Source organism: Podarcis liolepis (genome assembly GCF_965112155.1).
Source record: "Podarcis liolepis genome assembly, chromosome: 11".
Taxonomy (NCBI): Eukaryota; Metazoa; Chordata; class Lepidosauria; order Squamata; family Lacertidae; genus Podarcis; species Podarcis liolepis.
The window spans coordinates 38,819,471-38,837,501 of record NC_139565.1 but is presented as its reverse complement, the minus strand read 5'-3'; the positions used below and the strand labels follow the sequence as shown (position 1 = coordinate 38,837,501).

At 44.3% G+C, this 18,031-nt stretch overlaps 1 long non-coding RNA gene across 1 annotated transcript in view; it reads left to right on the top strand.

Moving 5' to 3' along the window:
* The first annotated feature begins 2,466 nt into the window (after positions 1-2,466).
* LOC310688767 overlaps positions 2,467-18,031 on the top strand; it is an 88,518-nt gene continuing 72,953 nt past the window's right edge. Inside the window, exon 1 of the long non-coding RNA XR_014517161.1 lies at positions 2,467-2,785. This is a non-coding gene — a long non-coding RNA (uncharacterized lncRNA). The remainder of the gene's footprint in view (positions 2,786-18,031) is intronic.

The window sequence follows — 18,031 nt, the reverse complement described above, 5'->3', positions numbered from 1 at the left end:
AAAATCAGATTAAGTTAAATCAATGATAAAATCAGCATGTTTGGTTAGGGAAGAGTTTTCTCTTTCATTCATTCTCTCTGCCTAGCACTCTTCTCCTTTAGTTGCTATCAGACTCACAGAGACATGATGTGCCTTGAGGCAAAAGGTATTGCCAGCTGGATCTGGGTTGGTTTTTCGATGGGAGTCGTTCAATGGAATCTATTGATTTTCTGATAAAGTACCAGTGCTAATGCAATCCTACAGCTGGGTTAATCCAGCAGCCTAATTAATTAGCATGGGAACCTGCTAATCAGTTAACATTTCCGACATGTTTCTCCTTGCTGCAGTGCGGCTGGATCCAGATGGGTCTTGGGGTTTGCAAATGTTTTCACACATCCTTCACCCGACTCAACACTATGAAATATTATCAGTTGAATCACATATTCAGTCAGTCACAAACTGTGGCTTTTAACCCACGTGCCTGTTTTCCACTTCAGTCTAAATGCTAGCAAACTCAAGATTCTTATATAACAAGCTATGCTGATTGGTTATGTAAGTGTTCCCAGACCTATATGTGTTTACATGTGCAAAGAAACTCCCACATTAAGTGTGTGTTCACAGAGATCACCGCGTACCACCAGGGTTAAGAGTTGAGCTGGAATTCAACCATGAAATCTGCTAAAAAGATGTAAGATTAGTCCAGGAATGGTGGGACATTTTCAGCCCAACAGTTGCATTCCCTTCTGGGCAGCCTCCCTGAGGGTACATGTCTGTGGCTGCTGGCATAGCTCAGTCAGTAGAGCATGAGGCTCTTAATCTTAGCGTCATGAGTTTGAGCCCCACATTGGGCAAAAGATTCCTGCATCACAGGGGATTGGACTAGATCAGTGTTTCCCAACCACTGTTCCACGGCACACTAGTGTGCCGCGAGACGTTGCCTGGTGTGCCGCGGGAAAAATTAAAAAATTCGAAAGATAGCTTCATATCCGGAGAGGCGGCCTTCAGGCGAGTTTTAATTTTAATTTTCCTTCTCCCACTTAATGCCCCACGCTCGCCCGAGCAGCTTGCAGTCCTCGGTAACCATGGCGACCCGAGGGAGGGGAGGGAACAGGGAAGTCGAGGGCGGCGGCGAGCCGCGATGACGTCAGTGGGCCGCGCCGCCTCGCCCTGGCACGGTGTGAGAGCCCCGGCTAGTGGCGCGAGCTTCGGAATAAGTGGGATCCGCGTGCGCGAGACCGAGATCACGGGTAAGGAGCTCAGCCCTGGGCAGGAGGAAGCGGAGCCGCGTGTGCGGGCCACATCCCCACAGAGAGCGAACCTCCCCCGGCCCACCACTCCGGGCAGGTCCACTCGCATGAGGGGGCGGCGATGGCGACGGCCGGCAGCTTGCCTGCCATGCCATCCCTCGAGCAGGCGAGGAGCCCGGAGGCTACCAGATGCGAGTCCTCTTTTCCACCCTGCTCGGGAGTCCAGAGCACTTGGTCGCATTCAGGATCTAGAGTGGGGAAGCGGGGCTTGTGTCTGGGCTGGACACATTGGGCTGCCTGTGCCGCTCGACCTGCGGGGAGAAATCAGGGTGGGAGTCACGACCGTGAGGCAGGGCTGCCAAGTGTGGCAGAAGAGGACACGGCCGTCGCACCTGTCCTTAGGTAGGAGCTTCTTCCGTGTCGACCTGCTGCCCTAAAGTCTTGGCTTTTTTCTTGGCTTTTTGGCGGTTGGCACAGAAGGAAGGCAAGGGGGAGGGAAAAAAATTGAAACTTACACTTTCGTGCGTCCCTCCTGGCGTGACGCTGCGCGCTGACGTTACGGGGCTGTAATGGTGGTGTGCCTCGAGATTTTTTTCATGAAACAAGTGTGCCTTTGCCCAAAAAAGGTTGGGAAACACTGGACTAGATGATCCTTATAGCCCCTTCCAACTCTACAATTTTACAATTCTATTATTCAGAGGCAAAAGTGAGTGGAACTATGACGGCAAATGTTATCTTTGTAAATTAGGCTACTTTCGACACACACTCGCACACCTCTCTCCATCCAAAGACGCAAGATGCACCCTACGATTCTATGATACATGCATGTCTGCCCACATGCAGACACATCCCCAAATGCACATACTGTGTGTGTGTGTGTGTGTGTGTGTGTGTGTGTGTGTAAAAGTCCTTCTGTTTCCCCACTGTACAGTGTCAGAAACATAGGAAGTTGCTTGATAACAAGTCAGTGCACCCAGTTCAATACTGTCTACACTGACAGGCAGGATTTCAGGCAAGGATCTTTCCCAGCCCTACCTGGAGTTGTCATGAATTGAACCTGGGACACTTTGCATACAAAGCATGTGCTCTAGCTCTGAGCTATGGCCCATCCCATGAAATGCTCATTGTACATGCAGAGGCTGAAACTTGTCTGAACAGAGCTATTTTTCAGAATGAATTGTTTACCTGTGGCTCAGGGAGGCTAGAGGGGCACAGAACGGGAGCGCCCTTAACTCTATCCAGAATTCAGAATAGATATACATGGATTGCTTTCCCATATTGCACACTATTTCATGTTTTATATTGATCAGCTTCATTACAGAAATTAAGAGGGTGTACACAGAGCTCCCAGGTGGTTTCCATCAGCTTCAGCTTCAGCAGGGAGGCTGCATTCCCTGCCTTCAAACTACACCCTTGGTTTGCGACACCTTCTGCATGAACTCTTCCTTCTGTCCTGCCCATAGGGTGAGAGCAACGGTTGCGGCTTCTCCTCCATCGCTCTCAGTTCTGGGCCACAGATAGCAGTCAGGATTGAAGCAGGAGCCAGGAATTATACTGGGGCGAGTTGGGGAGTCCAAACCAATGAGTCATTGGGATTTGAGGGCATGCCAGGAGGCAGCTGGCAAAACTACCAACATTGCAATGCCCTTCTACAAATCTGTGGGGCAACCACACTTGGAAAACACTGTGCACAGTTCTTGTCAGCACACCTCATGGAAAGCACAATCTACATGGATTGTAGAACTGGAAAAGGTTCAGACAAGGGCAACCAAAATGATCAGAGGGATGGAGCAATTGCTCTATGAAGAGAAGTAACAATGTTTGAGGCTTTTTACTTTCCAGGGGGGTGGGGGAGGCAAGTAATGGGCAGGAGGACATGATAGACGTGCATAAAACCTTGCAGAAAAAAATGAAGAGAGTGAAGGTTTTTTTCCCTTTCGTCTAACACTAGAGCCTGGGGTCCCCCATGGAAGCGTCACACTGGAAGATTTGGGATAGATCAATGGAAGTGCTACTTCACACATCTCATAGTTGGCCTTTAGAATTTATGGCCACCAACATGGTTGTCTTAAAAAAGATAAGCTAAGGCTATAATGGCTACAAGCCATGATGGCTATATATTACTTTCAGTATTAGTGGGATTCAGAAGTTTGCCTTTGTCTGAATACAGACAGGAGCAGAGGCGGCAACTTTTAAAGAAGATTGCAGGGGCCTGAAGCGACCTTCTGACACCATGCGTGTGATGAACACCCACTGAACATTGAGGGGTCTGGTTCCCTAAAAAACACAGCCCCCCCCTCAAAAGTGCTTCAGCCTCCTAGGTGCTGATGCCTATGATCAGTGCTTTTTTTCTGGGGGGACGCAGGGGTACGCATACCCCTAAACATTTTGTGAATCTAATGGGAGAAGAAACTAAACATTTCTTCTCTAGCATGGTGAATCATCAGTTCTGTTGCTACTCCCGATGGCGGCTTCATTTCATGTCATGGTGTTTTCTGAGTCTCAGACGGAAGTGAGCGTTTAATGTGTGAAGTAGGAGTTGGAATCTAGCTCTGTGATTGGTCAGTTTTGTTGTGTTTACTGTATTTATTTTTCCTGATTTGAACTATCAAATCAGTGTGGTGTAGTGGTTAAGAGCGGTAGTCTTGTAATCTGGGGAACCGGGTTCGTGTCTCCGCTCTTCCACATGCAGCTGCTGGGTGACCTTGGGCTAGTCACACTTCTCTGAAGTCTTTGGCACAAATACAAGATGGGTGACACCTGGCTTGAGAGCAGTACATGTGAAAAGGATCTAGGAGTCTTGGTTGACCACAAACTTGACATGAGCCAACAGTGTGACGCGGCAGCTAAAAAAGCCAATGCAATTCTGGGCCTCATCAATAGGAGTATAGCATCTAGATCAAGGGAAGTAATAGTGCCACTGTATTCTGCTCTGGTCAGACCTCACCTGGAGTACTGTGTCCAGTTCTGGGCACCACAATTCAAGAAGGACACTGACAAACTGGAACGTGTCCAGAGGAGGGCAACCAAAATGGTCAAAGGCCTGGAAACGATGCCTTATGAGGAACGGCTAAGGGAGCTGGGCATGTTTAGCCTGGAGAAGAGGAGGTTAAGGGGTGATATGATAGCCATGTTCAAATATATAAAAGGATGTCACATAGAGGAGGGAGAAAGGTTGTTTTCTGCTGCTCCAGAGAAGCGGACACGGAGCAATGGAGCCAAACTACAAGAAAGAAGATTCCACCTAAACATTAGGAAGAACTTCCTGACAGTAAGAGCTGTTCGACAGTGGAATTTGCTGCCAAGGAGTGTGGTGAAGTCTCCTACTTTGGAGGTCTTTAAGCAGAGGCTTGACAACCATATGTCAGGAGTGCTCTGATGGTGTTTCCTGCTTGGCAGGGGGTTGGACTCGATGGCCCTTGTGGTCTCTTCCAACTCTATGATTCTATGATTCTATGATTCTATGAAAGAGAGTGAAAGGCGGGATATCAAATCCAGACTACTACTACTCCTCCTCCTCCTCCTCCTCCTCCTCCTCCTCCTCTTCTTCTTCTTCTTCTTCAAATGGTGATTTTCTTGAGTCAAAATGAGAGTACCCCGAAACATTTTTTTTAAAGGAAAAAACCACTGCCTATGATAGGGGCGTGGGAAAACACGATTGCTCTCATAACCTGCCTTTGTTGTTTGTTTGTTTTTGTCGTTCTGAGGCATCTTGTTGGCTAGAATGTAGAACGAGCATGGGACTTTGGTCAGATCCAGTATGGCTCTTCTTATGTTTTTAAGTCAGGGCTGAAGAGCAAGATCAGAGACATGACAGGTTGCGTAGGCCTTGTTGCTGAAGCAAAGCTCCACTGAGGAAGTAAGCCCTCATGTACTCCTTGTTGTCCAGGAAGTCAGTCTCAGCCAAGTCAGTTGAGAAGGTGCTCACTGCCATGATGTAGGTCGCCACATGAAGCAATGGTCAGCATGTGGCAACCAGCACAGTGGATGGTCATGCCTCCTTCAGGTATGTCTGAGGGCCCCTGCTGCACATCTTGAGTTTCTGGGGAGTTGAAGAGAAAATGTGCTTTCTAGGCAGTCTAATTATTATTTAGAAAGTAGCCACTAGTTAGCTTAATGAGCTGTAGATGCATGGAGTGCAGTTTAATGTTGCCAGGGTATACAAGTGAGAATGAGCGTGCTCCAGAGACACTTTGGCTCCTGTGTTCAGTGACTGAAAGCTTTTGCTAATTGTGCATGACCCCTATGGGAAGTAACTACCAGCCGAGTCAAGTGATAGACTGTAACAGGATGCAAAGTATTTTGGAGGAGAAGTTCTAGGAGCATGCTATATACTCCAGCTACGAAAATTACACTCTCGCCTGCCAGGAAAATTACACTCTTCTTTGCCCCTTTCTCAAATTGCTTCGCCAAAGGGTTATGAGGACACACACACAGAGAGAGGAAAACACGAATAAAATCTGGGCAAAGACAGGATAACATTCTGCAAGGGGAAAATCTTTGCTTTCTCTGTAAACAGCAACTGCTAGGATATAAAATGAAAACACTGGAATAAACATAGCAGAGTCTGGCAGTCCTGCTTTTAAAAAAATAACGAAAGGATTGGCATAGACTGCCAAACAATTTAAGGCTGACCTTTAGGCCTGGTTGCAAACATACATGTAGGTCAGTCACTAACTGGCTAAAAAACACACACACACCCAACCAATTACAATAACTGGCTCCTTTTCTCAGCTCCCATTCATTTATTTGAATGCAGTTTAAACTTTATATGAGAGATGTTCCTGCTCAGTTATGTCCTTCTTGGTGGAATCCACCTTTCCTTCAAATTTTGATCAAATGTCTAACCTAGATCTAGAATTGCTGCTTGGGTTGGCCTGGGGCAAAGGACAAGATTGTACCTCCATGCCTCATTCCACCAACAGAAGCCAATTGGGTTGGAAGTTGAATCTTCCTTCAGTACTGGCAGCAGCACAGCACATTTGAGACCAGGACCCAGGGGAGGCTACCTAGTGCAGATAGTTCTGTCTTCCAATATCTCCCTCTGCTTAATGGTCAGGCCAGCCATGACAGCAGCCCCCTGAGAGCAGCCAGATATGAAATGCCAAAAAAGGAGAATTCGTATCATCGAAAGGCAACACTAGTTTGCATAAAATTTGCATGTGGTAATTTCTGTGTATATTTAGAGACGAAGACTGCTCTGCAGCCTTAAAAATCTTTGTGGGCTTTTGCATGCTTCTGAGCTAGGATGTCCAGAACCTGAATGAAGAACAGACAAACGTGCGATTTGCTTAGTTGTTCAAGGGAAGGCGCTTCTTTACCACACATGAAAATGTTGACATGGAAGTTGAGAGTCACATCAGTCTGGCTCAGCTCTGCTTTCCATCTTTTGCCTAGGCCTGGCTTCTTGATGTCTGGCACTCTCCCAGCCCATCTCACTCTCCAGCCTGGATTAGATTAGCACCTGGATGAAGAACAGCTGGTTGGAAATGAACGAAAAGAAGCTGGTGGCAATGTTGGCAGGGGGAAAGCAAAGCTTCAAAGGAGAGACCATCTCCATTATATTAGGCACTATTGAAGGGCCTCCTCTAGATTGGACTGTAGCCTTGGGGGCCTTCTGGACTCCTTGCTGCAGTTCCCAAATGAGAGGATTCGTGCCTTCTCCGTTTTCTGCCTGTGATCTCCAAGGACAGCTGTACGCCTCATGAGCTCCATATCCCCAGAGAAGATTGTGATATAATTCACAGTTGCGCCTAATCAAAGTTATATTCCCATTAAGAGCTTTCCAGGTTCCATCCAGATGTTTCTCAGAGATGATCTCAGGATAAGCATATAGTATCATTGGGCTTTCCTCGCCTTCCTTTTGGAAAGATGACACATTGTGTGCCTGTGGTACTGCCCCTCTGAGGATCTTGATTTATATTCCATTTTATTTTGTCTTTGGCTATCCTCCAGCCTGTATTGTAGGGATCTGGAGTAGGTGGCCCTCCAGATGTTGGATTCCAACACGCATAAGCTCCAGGGGGTTAATGTGGGGGGAACAGCAGGAAGGTAGGAGACAGGAGTGAGCAGAGGGGCAGCCCTAGTATGAACATACAGAAAAAGCCAAACAAAGGATACAAGGTGCCTGGGTGGGGGTGTATGGGTAGGTCATAATGTGAAAATGCAATTCTTTTAAAGCGAAAATGGTTGAATAATAGTGGACTATAACACAGTAATGGCCAGGACGAGGCAAACCATGAAATATAAGCCCACAAGGGTGAAACCTGTTCACTGAGGTTCCTTTACTCTAAAGATATGAGACCTAATTAGGATAATTGCTTAATCTACTTGCTGTGAATTTTATGGACAGTTATGGCAGCTATACTCTGATTTCAGCACATCCTACCTCTTTTTCTTCTTCTCAAAACTTTCTGTTCCTGCACCATTATACCTTGGGAATTCAGATACATGGACAGACTTCTACAGAGGAATCCCCTTTCAAAACTGACGGAGTTAAGTGTACAACACTGGTTGTAACTGGCTGGTTTAGCATTTGGCAAAAGCACCCTATAATGGGTCGGTTTGTTGTAAGCTAAACAAGTACTAAGAAATATGCTCATTTGGCAAATCCCACCTGAAAAATGGCACATCAGAAGCTGCCTTGTAACACTAGTTCAACTAGCTCATATCTGTGAGTCATATAATTGGTTCAGCTGGCTCACTATTATCTCTACATTGATTGGCAGAGCTCTCCAGGTCTTCAGAAGTATTTCCCAGCCATACTTGAAGATGCTAGAGATTGAACTTGCATTACCAGTGAGTCACAGGCCTCGACCCAATGGAAACAGTGTGCGCGCATTTAAAGTCCACACTATGATTTCTTTATAGAGTGTAAATGTCTCAACAATCAGCTTCTTGTAAATGTGTATTTTGGAGAAACACAGTTGACTCAGAGGGCAAAAACCAGATGAGAAACCATCTTTTTTTTTTTTTTGCAATAGTTGAAAGTGCACCGGGGGGGGGGGTCAGAATTTATTTTCTCCCAGTATGAGGAAACTTAATTAACTGCATGAAGATGGAAGAAGAATGTCATCCTTTAAGCTGGATTTGCTGAAGAAAGCAAAGAGGGGGAAATGAGAGAAATGAGTGTAAACACTGGTGTTGAATTAATTGTTTGCAGTCCCTCAGTGGTCTGGATAACTTTGTTTTTTCATTATCTTCTGTGACTTGAAGAAACGCCTAAATCATTAATAATAGCAAATTAGCTATAAATAATTGTTCTGCTTCAGATCATATATATATTACATAAATGTGTGAATTAATGTTTATGAATTAATTCAGATGATTCATTGAGGAAGATCCATTTCTAGTTCTGCTCTGAGTAGATATGTTTAAATTAATGTACATGCCTAAATGAAGTCTATTCATTTCAATGGCTCTATACTCAGAGTAGAACTCTTTGGTTGGGATTTACCTAACTAGCCCCATCAGCAATACTTGGCTGGAATTTACCTAACCAGCCCCATCAGCAATACTTTATGGGACCTTGGTCTGGGACCTTGACCTTCACAAGATGGTCAATACAGAAACACACGGTTTCAAACATTCTTCCTCCCCCACCCCATGCTGATTTTTTAAACTTATTTTTTTATTAGCTTTAATGGCTGAGTGGCAATGTGTAGTGCTTTGAGGACCACTATACAGGATGATAAATAAACAAAAAAGGGATGAAAGTCAATGCTAATTTATCTGTAGAGATGCAAATTTAGGAAGAATAATTGCAATTTAAATAAAAACCAACCACATCTTACCATCCTGGGGAGATGTGTGGTTAGGTGATCTCTGTGTTAGGGATGGACAAATCTGTCCTCTTCAGGTCCTCTCCCATTGTTCTAACCTTATGTTCAGTTTGGTCCATTTCCTTACAAAAGTTTATATACATTTCCTGCTCATTCCTCTGAATATGCACATTTCTGCATGCAATTTTGCCTAATGTACACATTTCCCCCCTAAGCATGTTTCCCTAATGTACTCTAGAATCATAGCATCATAGATCTGTAGACTTAGAAGTGACCCAAGGGTCATCTAGTCCAATCCCCTGCAATGCAGGAATCTTTTGGCCCAATGTGGAGCTCAAACCCACAACCCTGATATTAAGAGTTTCATGCTCTACTGACTGAGCTATCCTGTTCTGTTCCATTTGGTTTTACTTGTTTAATAATGATAACAGTATTATCTGTGTGCTTGTATAATGTAGCGTTGTAATCTGCCCTGGCACCTTATGTACATTATATTTCACTAGTATGTTGTGCATTCTTTCCCCGCATATAATCATTTTTGTACACTTTTTAAATATAGCGTTTTCCAGAGTTTCAGTACATACATGTTCTACATCTTTTCCTCCATCTATTCCCTTTAGAAAATTTTTTGGTTGGCGAACTGCATCACAAAATTTGAGGAGCTATAGATTTTTGAAATCCTTTGGGCCACCCTTGCTTCCCCTCTACCAAGTGTGGAACATCTGGGCTTTCTGCCTGCAAGATCACTTGCACAGAGGCCTAGTTCATGTGACCTTTTCCTGAAGCATTCCACGAACTGGACTGCCGCATGATTTGGCTCAATTCGTGTAGAAGGTCCAATTTGAACTGGACACCTTCTATCTACGTGGAGATGAGAAGGGGCTCATGCTACTCCTCCATCATTATATGGTACCTTCTCAACTGACTGGATGTAAAAACTGGGATTGGTCTTCCCAGACCACACAAACTTTCTTTAGGTATCATATGGAAGGAACGACACTGCCTGGGGCTTCTTTCGTCCTTTCAGCTAAAAGAGTTTGCTAATATTCTATTTCTGTTTTGCCTCGGCGTTTCTCCTTCCAGTTCTGTAGAATTTGCAGAAGGTCTTCGTTGTCTTAACCTCTGAATGTGGTTTAAAATACACCTCTGCTTGAATGGCACTGGGCAGCTTGTTACTATGATCCACTGTTTACGTTCGTCTTGTGCAGCCCTAAAGTGAATATTGCTGAGGTTAAACTGTTTAGGTTTGGCTAAACGACAAACAGAACTCCAGTCTTCAAAACATTTGAGGGCAGTCGATCTCTGAAGCACTTTAGCAGGAACCAACAGGAAGTGGCTTCAGTAGAAGCAGATATTCATTTATAAACAAATCGAGAGACCCTCCCCACACAACCCACACCCCGCCCTTTGCCCAAGGGCCCAGACATCTTCTTTCCATAAATGCACATTATTTAATCACTTAAAGACAATTTCACTTCAGCCTCATCAGAATTTCATTTATAGTAACTTCTCTCTCTTTCCATAGTTTCTGCCACTTAGAAATGCCAAGGAAAATGGATGCTTTGGCTTTAAAAATTCATGGGCCCCATTTGCACTGTGTCACACCACTTTAAACAGTCATAGCTTCCCCCAAAGAACCCTGGGAAATGTAGTTTTTTTATAGGCTACTGGGAATTCTTAAGAGACTCCACAAAGTTACAATTCCCAGGGTTCCCTGGGAAAAAAGACTGGTTGTAAAACCATTCTGAGAACATTTATTGAGAATGTTATAAAAAAAAGGTAAAGGTAAAGGACCTCGCTTTACAAGCTGAGGGAGCCAGTGTTTGTCCACAGTTTTTCTGGGTCATGTGGCCAACATGACTAAGCTGCTTCTGGTGCAATGGAACACTGAAACCAGAGCAGCCCACGGAAACGCCGTTTACCTTCCCGCCAGAGTGGTACCTATTTATCTACTTGCACTTTTTGGTGTGCTTTCAAATTGCTAGGTTGGTAGGAGCTGGGACCGAGCAACGGGAGCTCACCCCACCACGGGGATTCGAACCGCCGACCTCCTGATCGGCAAGCCCACGAGGCTCAGTGGTTTAGACCACTGTGCCACCTGCGTCCCTGAGAAAGTTATAGGAAAGCAGAAATGAACTGTCTTGTGTTCTATTTTTGGATTCAAAACATCCTTGACAACTTGTCAGAATAATTAAACAACCCATCTTGGACCTAATTAAAGATAGGCAAATGAAATGTGAAGCACCAGTAAGAAACACAAATGTCAGTGCAAACTACTAGTCCCTGTCTTTGGTTAACAGACCTCTGTCAATTTAGGAATGTAAGAAGAGCCCTGCTGGATCAGGTAAGAGACCCTCCTAGTCTAACATGCTCACATCGTCGTGGCCAATGGGATGCTTCTGAAAGACCTACAGGTAGGTCATGACTGGTATTCGGAGGCATGGTACCTCCAGAGCCATGGTACAGCTGGAGGGAGCTCATTATTATTGCTTAAAACAACAACAGAACATACTAAAAAAATCAATTCAAATCCAATACAGATGCTAACTGGGATAAAGAAAATTCAGCAACTTTTGGAAATAGGAATATTATGGCGCGCACATGAACGTGTGCGCGCGCGCGCACACACACACACACACACACACACACACTACTGAGGATATTTCCTTAAGGAATCATGCCTGAGGAGTCAATGCTACTCTAAACCACTAGGTTGGGATCTAAACAACCTCTAGACAAATAAAAGTTGTGTGCCCCAAAGTGGTTTGAAGTTGTGTTTCTTGAACAGCCTTTTCTCCCCACCAAGCTCCCTCGCCCAGCTATATGACAAAGACATTTTAAAGGGCTATTGCAGAAGAAGTTTGTGATGTGGCATTTGGGGGGCTGTTCAAAGAAAATAAAACTTAAAAATCCCACCAGTGCAAAACTAGCGTAAAGTAGCATTTTGGCTTCCAGCCATAGAGTTTTTGTTTGACTAACCTCATCTAGTTCTGTTCTGCAGATCCTGGAGCCAACATGGTAAATAATTTTAATCTATCCAGGCCAAGTCTTTGCATAGGCCACTTGTAGCAGATGTTTCTTATCTCTCCTGGCTGAGAGGATTGCTATTAATGTGGAGCTGTCTTCATAGATCTTGGAAGATTCTGAACTAACCTTTCCTTTGGGAATATCCATTTGTAGATCAGCAACTGGTAAACTGGTAAAAGACAGAAAACAGATGGCCTATTCTCAGAACTGGTGGGAGGCAAACACCAGTAGAGGCTCTCCTAGAAATAGTCATCTTGTAAATATGACATGAAAATGGTCATGAACCACAAGCATCAGAAATTGAAGTTGGTATTGACAATGCCACCCAGCTGAGCTAAGTCTCAGGTTAGATCTGGAATTGTGAGGATTTGGGGATAGTGATCAGATGCAAATATGAAATATACTTCATATTATCACTTAGTGGATAGAAGATATTAATAAAAGATACCATCTCTTAGGGCCAAACTAGTTATGACATATCCACAGCATATATTTAAAACACAGAGCTTCAGCCAAATACTTCTTTGGGGGAAAGCTGTGTGCTTTTAGGGAATGGTATAACCCTTGGTCACACCCCCAGCATAAATTTAAATCGCATTTATGTGTTGTTGCATTTAACCTTTATTTTTCTTTTCTGAATTCAAACAGTAGATTGAGGCATGTGTGCTTATAATGATCAGATGTAACTGCAGCCATAGACAGGGAGAATGTGATTGTTTCCATCCTTCTTGTGCGCATGACAAATAACCCTCCCTTGAAGCTGTGATTTGATTAAAAGAGGAAATCCTTCGTTGCACCAGTTCTCCCTCCTTTCTGTGACCCTGAAGGTTGATAATACTGTTGCATACCACCCCAATCTCTGAGCAGTGCAGAATTCCAGGGGTTCTAAGAGCTTACCCAGAGTTTGATTTCCTTGGAATGAGGGACAGCAGAGACTGTGGTGTCCTTAGGATGTATGGTTTAATTTACACACATATATATTTATACACATATATATGGCCTTTAAAACTGTCCGTGGGTTGGGGAGTTAGTGTTATTGTTTGTTATTATGGTATGTATTTTTGTGTTTTTATATTATAAACTGCTACTACTACTATTTATTTATTTTTAAAATCATTGTTCTGCCCATGTTTGCCTTTGACATGGGGACCCCAGAAAGTTGCCCAGAAAGAAATGTGGTCCCTGGGCTGAAAAAGTTTCCCTTGGTCTAAAAGATACTGCAGTCAGACACAAGAGAACAGAGAGTCTCCTAGATATGTTGGGTCCCAGCCATTTTGTGCTTTAAAGATCAAGATTGGTGCCTTGAGTTAATGCCTGAAGGAGAAACATAGACTAGTGCAGAGTCAAGCGATAGCACAGAATGATGTCTTTCAGGAGATACATTGCTGCTCGCTGCACCGACTGGGCTTTCTGAAGTGTCCTCAAGTGTAGCAGATACTCTGAAGCGCAGGATCCCTGTTTTGTTTTGCATCTGGCAACCCAGCGGCTGTAGGAGAAACAGGGTTGGCCAATTTGCTAGTTAAGGGACTTCCCCCCTCCCTCCGCAAAATAAAAATGTAAAAGTGCACTAAACGGTGAAATCAATGCCAGCTCGGGGGAAGAGGGAGTGAGACTAGCTTTATACAAGCTGGGAATGTTAAAAAGCATTGCATAGATGTTCTTGTTCTTCAGTAAAAATTAGCAAAATGGAACGAGTATGGTGGGAGTTATGAAACAAGGGAAGTCGTTCATCAAATAGATGTGCTCACATATAACTGGTCTATAGCTGCAAAACTTATTTTTACTCAGGGCAAATAAAAAAATGTCAAGCATAAAAGCAATTATAGGACGAGGTCACAAATGCACATGCTGTAATGTTCAAACTTGTTCATTACAAAATCAAATGAAGAGGCAAAAAATATTGGGAGCCTTTAGACCAGGCATGGCCAAACTTGGCCCTCCAGCTCTTTTGGAACTACAGCTCCCATCATCCCTAGCTAACAGGTCCGGTGGTCAGGGATGGTGGGAATTGTAGTCCCAAAACAGCTGGAGGGCCTAGTTTGGCCATGCTTGCTTTAGACAAATATGCAGGGTAGCAAAGTTTGCAGGCATCCCAGAGCACAGAGCACATGATGGAGTTATCTTGCTGAAACTGTTTCAAGGTGGGCACTGTCTGGATGAGAGACACCCTGGGAATTCCCATATATGCTGCCTTAAGTCCCATGGTGGAAAATAGGAAGGATACTAAATAAATGATAACTCACAAGTTAAGCTTCTCCGCTTATAGAATACTAGTGGCTTTGGATCCAGTGTTGTTCAGGAATTCCAAGAACAAAAAAAAGTGCCGTTTTGAAATCAGTGGTTAAAATCAATGCAGTTTTGAAAGATTCAGCCCACCATCTTGATTCAAAATGGTGTCCAGTTGTAACCAAACTCAGATGAAAACCCATTTCTTGATAGCAGGCAACCAACACGCAAAATTTGGTTACAATATCTTAAGACGTGCACAGAAGCATCGCAAACAAGCAAGCCACTTTCCAAGTAGAAGCAAAAATGTTGAATACATTTCATTAAAGGCCTAATGTTTAAATTAAAGTCTTGAATCTACATATTAAATACCAACAGGCAAAATGCTTCTTTCTTTTGAGGAATGATTTCCAGGAATCCCAGAAATTATTGCTGACAATTGTAAGCTACTGACAAGTGTGAGGAAAGATTTGGTTATTAGTGTAGGAGTCGAGCTACAATAATCTTTTCCCAGCTACACAGCTCTTTCTGCCAAGCTGTAGAGGTGACAGATGCTTATTGCTTAAAATGCAAGTCCAACTAATCTTTAGTCTAGTTGTAAAGCAGCCAGTAATAAGAGAAATTAAGTAGACCCATCTCTCTCTTTTCACTTAGCTAAATGCTAGCAGCATGCCAAATTCTGTAGCAACCCTCCCCCCCGACTTTTTTATCCTTTCCCCCATCAACAGTACATAGGAATCTGTTGTAAACCAGGTCAAAATATTTGTCATTTTGTTTCGTTGTTGGACTCCAACTCCCATCAGCCCTGGCCATTGTGCTCAGGGATGACGAGAGCTAGAGTTCAACCACATCGTGAAGGTGTGTCATGCTGGCTACCCCTGGTCACGACAATGGTGTAAGGCCATTGTTGGATCTTCTAATGCAGTGTTTCCCATCATCCCCAACCGCTGGTCTTGCTAGCTAGGGATGATGGGAGTTGTAGTCCAAAAAACAGCTGGAGACCCAAGTTTGGGGAACACTATTAATGCTTGTGGGGCATTCAGCATTCAGGCTTCCCACCAACAGCTGCTATCCTCTTTCTGATTATTTTCACTATGCTGAGAGCAGGGGTCATGTGTGTGAAGAGAGTGGATAGGAGGTGAGGCTATAGACTGACTTGCAGCCAGTGTTGGTCCAAGACATTTTTTGTTGCCTGAAGTAGAGCACTAAATGGCACCCCACGTGCTGAAGGTTTGCTTTGCCCTTCAAACATAAATCCCTGCCTTCCGTTTGATTCCACCACCTGAAGTAGCTCTGTGTCACTTTTCTGCATGACAGGGTCAGTTCTAGCCGTAGGGAGGCTAGAGTTTTGCCGGCAGCAGAAAGTCAGGCTGGCTCCGCCTTCGTTGCCAAGTGCAAGAGACACTGTGCCAAATCAGCTGAGTTTGATTTCTAAGACAGCAAGTCTCCGATCAGCTGATCGCACAATGCTATCTATGTAAGCCCTGACAAATAGCTCATGGTGCTGCATGTGGCAGCGATGTCAGGTGACTGGCTCCACCCACATGCCAAACTTGGCCAACAAGGCTGGGGGAGAGAAAGATCAGGCCCACTGGTCAGATCCAGTTCCCCACCGCTACATGGAATCTCAAAGGCAGGGTATCACCCATTACAAGATGTGGGTGATAAACTACAGGGGTCAGCCATCTCTCCACACACACCCCTGTAATGGCACGGCATCATGATTTAGCATCATTTCTACTGGGTATTCCACCCCAAATTAGAAACAACTGGTTCTAGGAGGCTGGTGGCAGAGGAGTGTCATTCCCCTTCCCCTCTGCTATGCCATCCCCTGAAAGTTCAGTGAATTTGCCCACCCAGGCTGAAAAAAATGTGGAATTGTCATCGACCATCTTTTCAGGAAATGGGTGGTCCCATGGAAGGGGGCCTTATACTGTAGTGGTGCCAAAGTCTAAAACACAGGTGCAGAATGATGGGAGAGCAAAGAAAACAAACTGCTAATTTTTCTCATATTCATCTCATAATGTAAAGCTTTTTTCCAGGAGCTGTCTAAGGATGCCTGAAGGCAAAAGGGAGCCTATATTTTGAAATGGAGGCTTGAGGGAACGAAGGAGGCAGTAGACATAGGCTTCCAGATAAGATGAAACATTTCCCCAGTCTATTACACACATTCTAATAGCCTACAGTAAATACCACTCCCTTTTTTTTTTCTTAACTGACCTTAGCCCTGAATACAGGCATTTATTTAGTAGTCAGAAATAAAGACAGGGGTTATTTTAGTGTGAGGTTATTTTAATTGTATGTTTTCATATATATATTTAATGATACGTGCTATATATTTTTACCATGTCTTATATTTTTAAATTGCACCCTGATCGAGCCTGAAGGATAGAGTAGCCTAGGGATCTAAATAAATAGATGAAGTCTGATTCTGTAGGAAACCATGACCTAACGCAGACAGGGAAGACTCATGACAAGCAATGCAATCATCTCCTACGGATCCCACCAGAAGGCCACCTTTGTAAATGGCCAGGTAGTGCAATTTCATAAAGTCTGTTGCAGAAAGCAGAAATCTGTTGCAGACAGGCCCTTCCACTGTTTGGATTGTGGGGAGGAGGTTTGTGGTAGAAGCTTTGCCCCTGATCTATACACATTTATTAGAGCATGAGATGAGGGTCCATCAACCCTCTTCTCTTCTCTTCAGTGTGCCAGTGTGGTGTAGTGGTTAAGAGCGGTAGTCACGTAATCTGGGAAACCGGGTTCGTGTCTCCGCTCCTCCACATGCAGCTGCTGGGTGACCTTGGGCCAGTCACACTTCTGTGAAGTCTCTCAGCCCCACTCACCTCACAGAGTGTTTGTTGTGGGGGAGGAAGGGAAAGGAGAATGTTAGCCGCTTTGAGACTCCTGAAGGGGAGTGAAAGGCGGGATATCAAATCCAAACTCTTCTTCTTCTTCTTCTTCTTCAGATGTTTAAGCAAGTGGTAAAAGAGGAAGTATCAGCCACTCCCCTCTAGTCTACATGCATTTGTACCCCAACTGAACATTTGTAAGAGTTACTTTTATCACTCTACAACAAAGGAAGCAATATAGTGATATGTCACAAAGTTGAAAAGGAAGGGGCACCATTGGGCGCTGGGCTGAAACTGCCCCTGCTCCTGCCACTGCCAGCACCTGGTGCAGGGAGGAAGGAGGCAGTGGAAAAGGAAGGTAAGGCAGGCAAACCCCACCTGTGATATGCCGCTGGGTGATGGTACCATTGTGTTCTGGCCCTCAAACCGGTGCTGGACAATGTATCAATGCATCACCCAGGCTTAAGGGATACCTATAGCACTGGCATTCTTCTGGCCGGTGAAAACCTAGCTGATCATGCAGGCATTCCTTGGCACTGATATTTGTTTGTTTGTTATTTTGTTGATTTTATTTTGTGAATTGTGTTATTTTTACAACAAGCAGTGGTCTATAATTTTAAATAAAATAAGCAAGTCATCGCAATTCTGTAATTCATGAACTGATTGGTGAGCCAAACGTTTTGGGAAATCTGACTTTTTTTTTCATTGCTGAAATCAAGTTTTGATTGTATCTTGGATGAGCTCATTTGAAATTAAGTTGTGCATAGATCCACACCTTGATATCGTGAAAGCAATATTCTTCAGATGTTTTGCCAGATGGGTCATAATGTGCAGGTGCAATTGCTGAGAGGCTCTGCCGACAGTTATTAGTTTGCATTTCATTTGCGAGGCAGGCACCCACAAAAGCCCGGCTTATTGTAAG